Genomic DNA, 8,322 nt, shown 5'->3' on the forward strand with positions numbered 1-8,322 from the left:
TAGTTTTCTTCTAGTAAGAAAACCAGTGGTCTCTTACTGAGCTCTCCTCTGTGATGAAGCTGAGGTGTGAGTTAGGGCAATAAGAAGGGTGTCTACTGGGGATCCCTGGGTGGTGCAGTGGTTTGGCGCCTGCCTTTGGCCCAGGGTGCAATCCTGGAGACCCGGGATCGAATCCCACGTAGGGTTCCTGGTGCATGGAGCCTGCTTCTCCCTCTGCCTGTGTCTCTGCCTCTCTCTCTCTCTCTCTCTGTGACTATCATAAATAAATAAAGAAAAAATATATATAAAAAAAGAAGGGTGTCTACTTTCACAGGGGTTTGGCCTCCAGACCCTTCACCAGGCTCTTCTGTAAGGACACATCCTGCACATGCACTTGCTATGGCTCTGTGCCTGGACAGGTACCCCTACACAGGTACCCATGGTAAAGGGTCAGAGGATGGGACAAAGGAGAAACAAAAAGAGAATGTGGGCAGGAGAATGTGGGATCATAGGCACAGCCTCAGAAGATGGTAACACCCCCTTTAGGTTGGCTAGGGAAGGGAGCAATTCAAGAAGCAAGAGGCTGCCCAGAGACAGGGCAAGCATCTCCCAGTCCTCCCATCCTCACCTCTACCACCCAGGACTAATAGTTGCTGGACAAAGCAAGAAATAAGGGGTTTGGAGCATTCAAGACAGGTATATAGCTACCAAATTAATTTTAGCAATGATAAAACCTATTGTCATTAAGAGAAAAAAAGAAGTGATACATATGCTCACTATATATGTTCAAGTTTCTAGGTGCTTTTAATATTTTAAGTGGAAGTAAATGTAATCTTTGCCTGAATATTTTTTTAATATTTTATTTATTTATTCATGAAAGACACGGAGAAAGAGGCAGAGACATAGGCAGAGGGAGAAGCAGGCTTCCCTCAGGGAGCTCTATGTGGGAGTCAATCCCAGGACCCCAGGATCATGTCCTGAGCCAAAAGTAGACGCTCTACCACTAAGCCACCCAGGCATCCCTGCCTGAATATTTTCATCAGTAAAAAACATAAGAAATCTCTATCATCTAAATAAATATTTAGGGCAGCCCGGGTGGCTCAGCGGTTTAGCGCCACCTTCAGCCCCGGGGCCTGATCCTGGAGACCTGGGATCGAGTCCCACCTTGGGCTCCCTGAGTGGAGCCTGCTTCTCCCTCCGCCTGTGTCTCTGCCTCTCTGTCTCTGTCTCTGTCTCTGTCTCTCATGAATAAATAAATAAATCTTTAAATAAATAAATAAATAAATAAATAAATAAATAAATAAATAAATATTTAGTTAAGAATTGCAAAATATTTGATAATATGCTGTATCGTTGAAGCATATTTATTTCTTGGCTTAATTGGGATAATTATATTTTGAGTAAATTACCATATGCATTGAAAATAAATAATTCTGTTGTAAAATATGAGAAGAAAATGGTCAATTGGCATAAAATATATCAAGCAAAGTAAGTGAAGGTGTAGAAAAATCCCTAAAACTTGCATCCATCACTGAACTGAGACTTATTTCTAGAACATTTCAGGTAGCATCTCTGCACTCAAGGAGAGAACCAGGAAATGACCATTTTTGTCGAGAGGAACTTCGTGTTTTCACCCTATGTGGATTGGTGGGAGGAGCCTGGGACTTGGGGCTCAAGCTTAGGTTCAAATCCCATAGTAATTTTTTAATTTACTAGCTATGTGACTTTAGTCAGTTTGCTTAATCTCACTGAGCCTCCATTTTTTTGAACTGTGAGATGGTATAATAACGGTATTACACTTGCTTCTTATGGTTATTTCAGGCATAAAGTGAAATAATCCAAAGCGCTTGTCATGCCTGGTATTCACTCAATGTTGCGTCTTATTCTATCTCTTAGGACGATAGTGGGAATAAAATGAGAATTATCAAGCCACCGGCACATGGTAAGCATTGAATAAACAGCAGCTCCTGTGAGGAATAGGTGGTTATACACACAGAGGCATGGAAGAAGGATCCTAAGGTGCCCTCCAGTCCCTGGGAGGATACCATCTCCCGGTCCACAAAGGGAAGTATTTGGGATGGAAGTCCTGGGATAGTGTCTGTAACTACCAAAGAATGATAAGCACGAGCCAAGAGGGACTGAGCCCGAGTGTTTAGTATACAGTAGAGAAAAAAACCCTGCCATTCAACCACCCCATTCTCTAGGAGAGCCCTAAAGACTACACAGCTCCATGGAAACGATCGCGGACACAACACTAATTGCCCACAGGAGGAGTGGCCACGTGGAGTTGCTATCTGCACAGCTTGCATTTTATGACTCCCTCAAAGTGAGGTCCAAACAACAGCAGATGGGTCTTGTATCCCCAGTTCCCCTCCCCCATCCAACATAAACTCTCACTACCGTTCTCATGAGAAAAGTGTTTCTTCAGTACGGTCAGTTGGTATTTTACATTTTGTTGTCCCAAAGCAGGATCATTGAATAAACAGGGGGAAGAAAATGTTTTCATGAGAGAGCAGAGCAGTGATCTTTAAAATCCTATCAAGCTCTCTGGGCCAAAAGTAGTCACTGGGATAAGAGGTGGTCATATACCCTGTTGGTCGAGGCGGACTCAGATGGCATTTCTCAAAGCCACATCAACAGACTCGCATGTATCTCCAGCTCACTGGGCTTCCCGGGTGAGTTCTCTGTCAAAGGCCTAAGCCCCATCATTTATCTGAGAGTACTGACAGCGGGAGAGGGGCCAGGTTGGCAGGATTTGTGTCTGGTATTTGATGTGGGGGCTGAGCACCTGCTTCTAGAGGATGCAGTTCAAGTGTGCACGTCCCTCCTTACACACTCTCTAGCTGACGTTGGAATGTGCAGAAAGACAGTCAATAACCACAAAAAAGCGTTGGATTTCCATGAAACAGGCTCTTCCAGCCTCTTGAGCTATTTCTATAGAAATATAATGTGCCACAGAGTATAAATAGAATTCACGGCTGCCAGGAATTTACTTTTCTTCTCTTTGTCCTTCTATAGAAGCTAAAGATATTCACAACATAAGAAGAAAAATGAGTGAAGAATAATTTAAGACACCTTTGAAAGGGCCGCTGGGGCTATTTTTACTTTTTCTCATTCCATTGAAACAAAAGGTTCTAAAAATGGACTTGGCAGAGCTAAGTTTTGATACAACCATTTGGTAAGCTCCTTGAGAGCAGGAGCCATGCATTATATTTCTTTGTGTCTACCACAGAGTGACAGGAACAGAACATAGTGTCAGGAAACAGTATTGAGTGGAGGAAGGAGGAACAGGGCAATGGTCAGCTAAGGAGCAAAAAGCTGACGTGGCAGGGGGGGACCCTCCCCCACACAGGGCGTGATCCCATGTGATTCCCGTCTGTACAACTGGCAGTCATTATGTGGGATGAGACTGAGAGAACTGAGCTGCCTTTAGGGTTAGCAAACAGAAGAGAAGGTGGAGGTCGGCCTTACAAGGCAACATTTTCAGCAGACTCTAAGCAATATTCTTGAGACCAAGGTTCCCCTTCTGCGTAGAATGAACTCCAAACTCTTCAGCAGTGCATCATTTGCATCCAATGATGCATCAGTTGCATCATTGCCTGTGCTAACCATCCCTCCCAGAGGGACAGGGAGCACATTTACAGAGTTTTGCACACTATGCGGCAGGGACTTTCTGAGTGCTTGAATGCATCACTTCATATAATCTGCAGAACAACCTTTGGGGTGAGCACATGCTTACCACCCTTTATACAGAGAGGCAGGCAAGCCAAAAGGTGTGAATCAATTGGCCCAACGTCACAGAGCAAGCAAATGGGAGAACCAGAGAGAGAATTTGAATCCATGCATTCTAAGTCCAAAGCCACTCCTTCTGAGACCATAGCTTCTCTAGAAGAGCTGACCTCGGTCTGTCTTCCTGTCTCTCTCTCGATCTCTTCCTGCCTCCCCAGCTTTCTCTGTCTCTCCGTCTCCTCACCCCCGCTCCCAGGGATGATCACCAAGCTCACTGCCATGTACTTATGCTCACACTTTTCTCCCACCTGGAATATTCATCTCTTTCCTCCTTCTCCTGACCACTCTTTCCCAGAATTTGTCCAAAAGTGTGCAAAAAAATCAACTTAAAAGTTCTCATAGAAGGACTCGTATTGCTACTAAAGTCTTTCAAGTAGCTTGCTTTTGCACAAAGCATTAGATCCTTTAAGAATGCAGACTATGTTTTTATTCTTCCCCAAATGCCTTGAAAAGTGCTAAACATAAAGTATTGGCTCAGTATGTATTCACAGAACTGAAAAATAAGAGCGATTACGTGTACCCAGTTCATCAAGGATGGTAGGAATCATCAGTGCTTGCCAGCATCCAATTCTGCTCTCCTTTGGGACACACAGAAGACTCTATTTCCGGCCCTTCAAAGTTAGGCAGGGCCATGGGGTCAGTTCTAGCCAAACAACATTACTTTCGGGCCAGGCTCATGCTTCCTCTTCCCCTGGTGCTGGGACAGTGGAGACTGCCGTTGAAGTGATCAGACATTTCTGTTGAAATGACAAGATCAGCCTGCACCAGCGTCCCGTGCAGGGGACAGCTGCTTTCAGGAGTGGCCTCAACACTAGGTAGAAATAAACTTTGTTGTAAGCCGCTGAGATTGGGGATTGTTTATTCCTGCAGTATAACCTGGCCTCTCCTGACATGCTAATTCTCCTTATGGCGAGAGTTCCATAAACACACAGCACAGGAATCATGCTTCCGTTGGCTCTTTCCTTTCAGAATGATCCCTGCTGATAAATAGAAAATCAAACCCTCTGGGTCATCACTACCTTGGGACACACTGGCCATTCCATAGTGCACAGTGTGAGCACAAGCAGGGTGACTTCTCTTCAGAACCATACCAGAGCTTCTGGCCTGAAGGAGCAGCAGCCCTCTCAGCCACTCCCAGAGGACACCGCACGGCGTTATTCCAACCGCGCTGCCGTCACCCCCACCCGCACCATACTCCGCTTCTGATCCACCTGCACAAATTATGTGCAGCACATAATTTTGCATCTTCAACAGCAGCAAAAATCACTCAAACTATGCAACTGTAACAAGATGTGTAATCAAGATGAAGGACACCATTTTTTGTTATTGTTAAAAATGAGATTTAGTTATAAGGCAATTAAACTCTCTTGCATGATACATAACCTGGCTCTGAAGGCATTTATTAAAATGTTTGGAATAATAGCAGTCTTATGATCCAAAATGCCCAGTGTCTCCTAAGTGTAGCTAGTAACAAGTAAAAAAAAAAAAAGCTTTTCTTTGTTGTTTCCTTATAAGTGAAATTGTTTAAATAGCTGAACATAAATATTAAGTAGTACTAATACACTTGTTTTATTTAAGTAGAATATATCTATATGGTAATGTTTACAAAAAGTATCTTTTAAATCTACAAGTTGGAACCTAACTTCATTAATTCATTCACTCAGCCCTTCAGTCCTTTGAAAATATGATTGATATTAAATAAAAACTTGAAAAATTAATGAATTAAATAAAAACATGATTGAATGTCTTTATATAGGGTTATTAGGTACGGTTGAAATGACAATGACTAAAATGTTATGTGTTGCCCCCAGGAAATTATAATTTATTGGGGCAAATAAGACACAGTACCACATAAATATATGTCATAAAGTTTGTCAGAGGGCTATAAAGTGTTATGGAAAACAGAAGAGGCAAAGTCATTTTCAGAGTTTCAGGATGGCAAATCCACTTTCTATGGAGGAATGAATGCCCCTTTATCTAGGCCCTAGAAGATGAATGGTATTTCAACAGATGAACTGAGTCAAGGAGAAAAAGCTCTCTGGGGAAGCATAGACAAAGCTCTGAAGACTTGAAGAGCCTAGAATGGAGCAGGTGACTAGAGATTCAGGCTGGAAGAATAACTGAGACCCCTTCACAAAACTCTAAGAGTGTGCATGATAACAAGAATGACTTTATTCACTGTGCATTTGGGGCCAGTGAAGATTTTTGAAGGAGGAATTCCATGGTGAAAGCTAAGTGAAGGGCGATTAGGCAGGCAATAGTGCACAGGTTGGAGAGATGAGACCAGGAATCAGATTGGTAAAGAAAGCACTGCTGCCTTCCAGGTGAGGGTCACAGATGGGGAGCTCCAAGGACATCATCAATGAAACACATAGGGGTCAGTAACTGATCAGATGTGAAGGAGACAGGTGAGACAGGTGAGACTGGAGTTACAAAGCCACAGATTATGAAAGGCAAAGGAGCTGCCTTGCCTGGGAAATCGGGCAGGATCTCTGCTTTGGCTACTCTGCCTTTGAAATCTCTAAAGGTACTGCACTGGGCTGCACATTGTAGTGGGGGTGAATAGATGTGAAGCAGGAGTGAACTGGGGAGCCCCACATCAGGAGAGTCATCAGAGTAGAAGTCATGGATGATAAAGACAGGCAAGGGCAGAGAGGAGAAGGGAACCACATGGAATGCTGTGAACCAAGCTCATCCTGCCTGGTGCTCTGCCCAGCCTTGGATGGAACCAGCTCATGTGAACCATTGCCTCTTCAAGTCCAAGTTCCCACTCTGGACCCTGGCCAGCTGTGTGTAAGGACACCTAAAGGTGCTTCTCTCTAGTCTTTGGTCCTCTCTCTAGCAAAGAAGCTGATTAACTACTTATAATGTGAAGGAGGAAAAGGCTCAGTTTGCCCGAGTTCCCTCATCCTTGCCAACCCATTTCTATGATCAGCTTGAATATAGAAGAGAAAGGTCATGAAATTATGGAAAACCAATGACCTAAAACCTCACAGTCATTTCCCCCACTCAGTTTATCTTTTCATAAACCTTAGAAATTGCCCTTTAAAGCAAGAGTTCCTGGTATTTCTAACCAATGTCAAATATTCTCTTGAACAATTACCACATTTATGGGAAAATATTTTCGATAGAGACAGCTTTCTGCAATGTGCTGGGAATTACAATGAAGTAGCTATATTTGAGTATGATTTTTTTAATGCATCTATGCATTAAAAATGCAAAGCAATATGTTTTCTTTAACAATGTACATATTATGTAGTAGTATTACTGGCCCTCCTTACAATGACTGGATGGCCAGGGATGGGGTATGGAAAGAAGAGGAAAGCAAAGGAATTGTCTATAAAAACATGCTCTCAGCCATGTGTAGGCAGAGTTGGCCATTGCTAAGAAACTATGACTCAGGACTCCCTAAAGAATCAAAGAGGTTGACATCACAAAAGTCCTCTGTGAGTCACAGTACGTGTAACCAGGAACTCAGATTCCCAGGTTCCTGCCTTGCTCTATTCTGGTCTGGCTTCCTCTGACATCCACCTTCTGGTCTCTTATATCTGGTCTCCTAATCCCAATTCTGTTTTCTAATTGCTATATTGACTTGACCTCAGAATAAAATCTCCATCTCTATCTCCTAAGGGGTATCTTGATCCAGCATCCTGATAGTAGTTCCTTCAGTTTGTACTTTGTTTTGGCATTTCTGACCACAGCTCGTCCCTGTCTCCAACTACCCCAGTAAGAGCTGTTGGCAAAGAAACAGCCAGTGGCACCCCCTCCTAATACCTTTAGCACATTTCCTCTATACTGGCAGAGTCAAGTTTCATGGCTAAAGTCCAAAGGAAAGAGAATCTACAAGTGGGGAAGACAAAAAGCAACTTATCTTCTTTTCTGGGGGAAAAAAGTGACTTCTCTCACATAAGAGTGGAGAAGGATATCAAGGATTATTAAGCACCACCCTATCTGGGGAAATGTATTACATACCTGGGAATAGCTATTGCTTTACAACCCGATCGGACTTTGGACTAACAAGGCAGAACTGAAAAAAAAAGTAGTCATAAAGCATCTAGATGAACAAGACATAATTCAGGAATGAGATGAAGCTCTGTCATCCACTCCACTTAAATGCCTTATGAAGAAACAATAGAACTTATTAGCAGAAGGACCTCAAAGGGACGATGCTAGATTCCATCATAGAGAAATGGAAAATTGGGCATCCTTTAACAAACCCAAGTCCTGGCGGAATGCTAAATAGCCCTGCTAATGCAGCTGCATGAACAAGAGAGTTGATGATCAAGGTGACAGTCAACTTCCATTCCAATTCAAAAACCAGAGTATCCCAGGCAAGATGAAATACAATTAAATTCATTTTCCTAAAATGAAGCTGATTGCCACAGTCTCAAGATAAGATGGATATTCCCATTTAAAAGTTAGAGTGTGTGTGTCTTTAGTTGTTTTTTGGGGCAATGGGAAGAAAAGTTAATGAGTGGTTTTGTTAATCACTACAATCATTTCATGCCCTCTAGAAAATATAAAAGTAGACACAGTTTAAGGCAGAGCAAACAG

General features: G+C 42.9%; 1 long non-coding RNA gene across 2 annotated transcripts in view; it reads right to left on the reverse strand.

The window, feature by feature from the left end:
* Positions 1-7,874, reverse strand: part of LOC106557750 — a 43,651-nt gene extending 35,777 nt beyond the window's left edge. For both annotated transcript variants that reach the window (XR_005378480.1, XR_005378479.1), the window contains exon 1: positions 7,741-7,874. This is a non-coding gene — a long non-coding RNA (uncharacterized LOC106557750). The remainder of the gene's footprint in view (positions 1-7,740) is intronic.
* Positions 7,875-8,322: the final 448 nt, after the last annotated feature.

The sequence above is a fragment of the Canis lupus genome, chromosome 25 (assembly GCF_011100685.1).
Source record: "Canis lupus familiaris isolate Mischka breed German Shepherd chromosome 25, alternate assembly UU_Cfam_GSD_1.0, whole genome shotgun sequence".
NCBI lineage: Eukaryota > Metazoa > Chordata > Mammalia > Carnivora > Canidae > Canis > Canis lupus.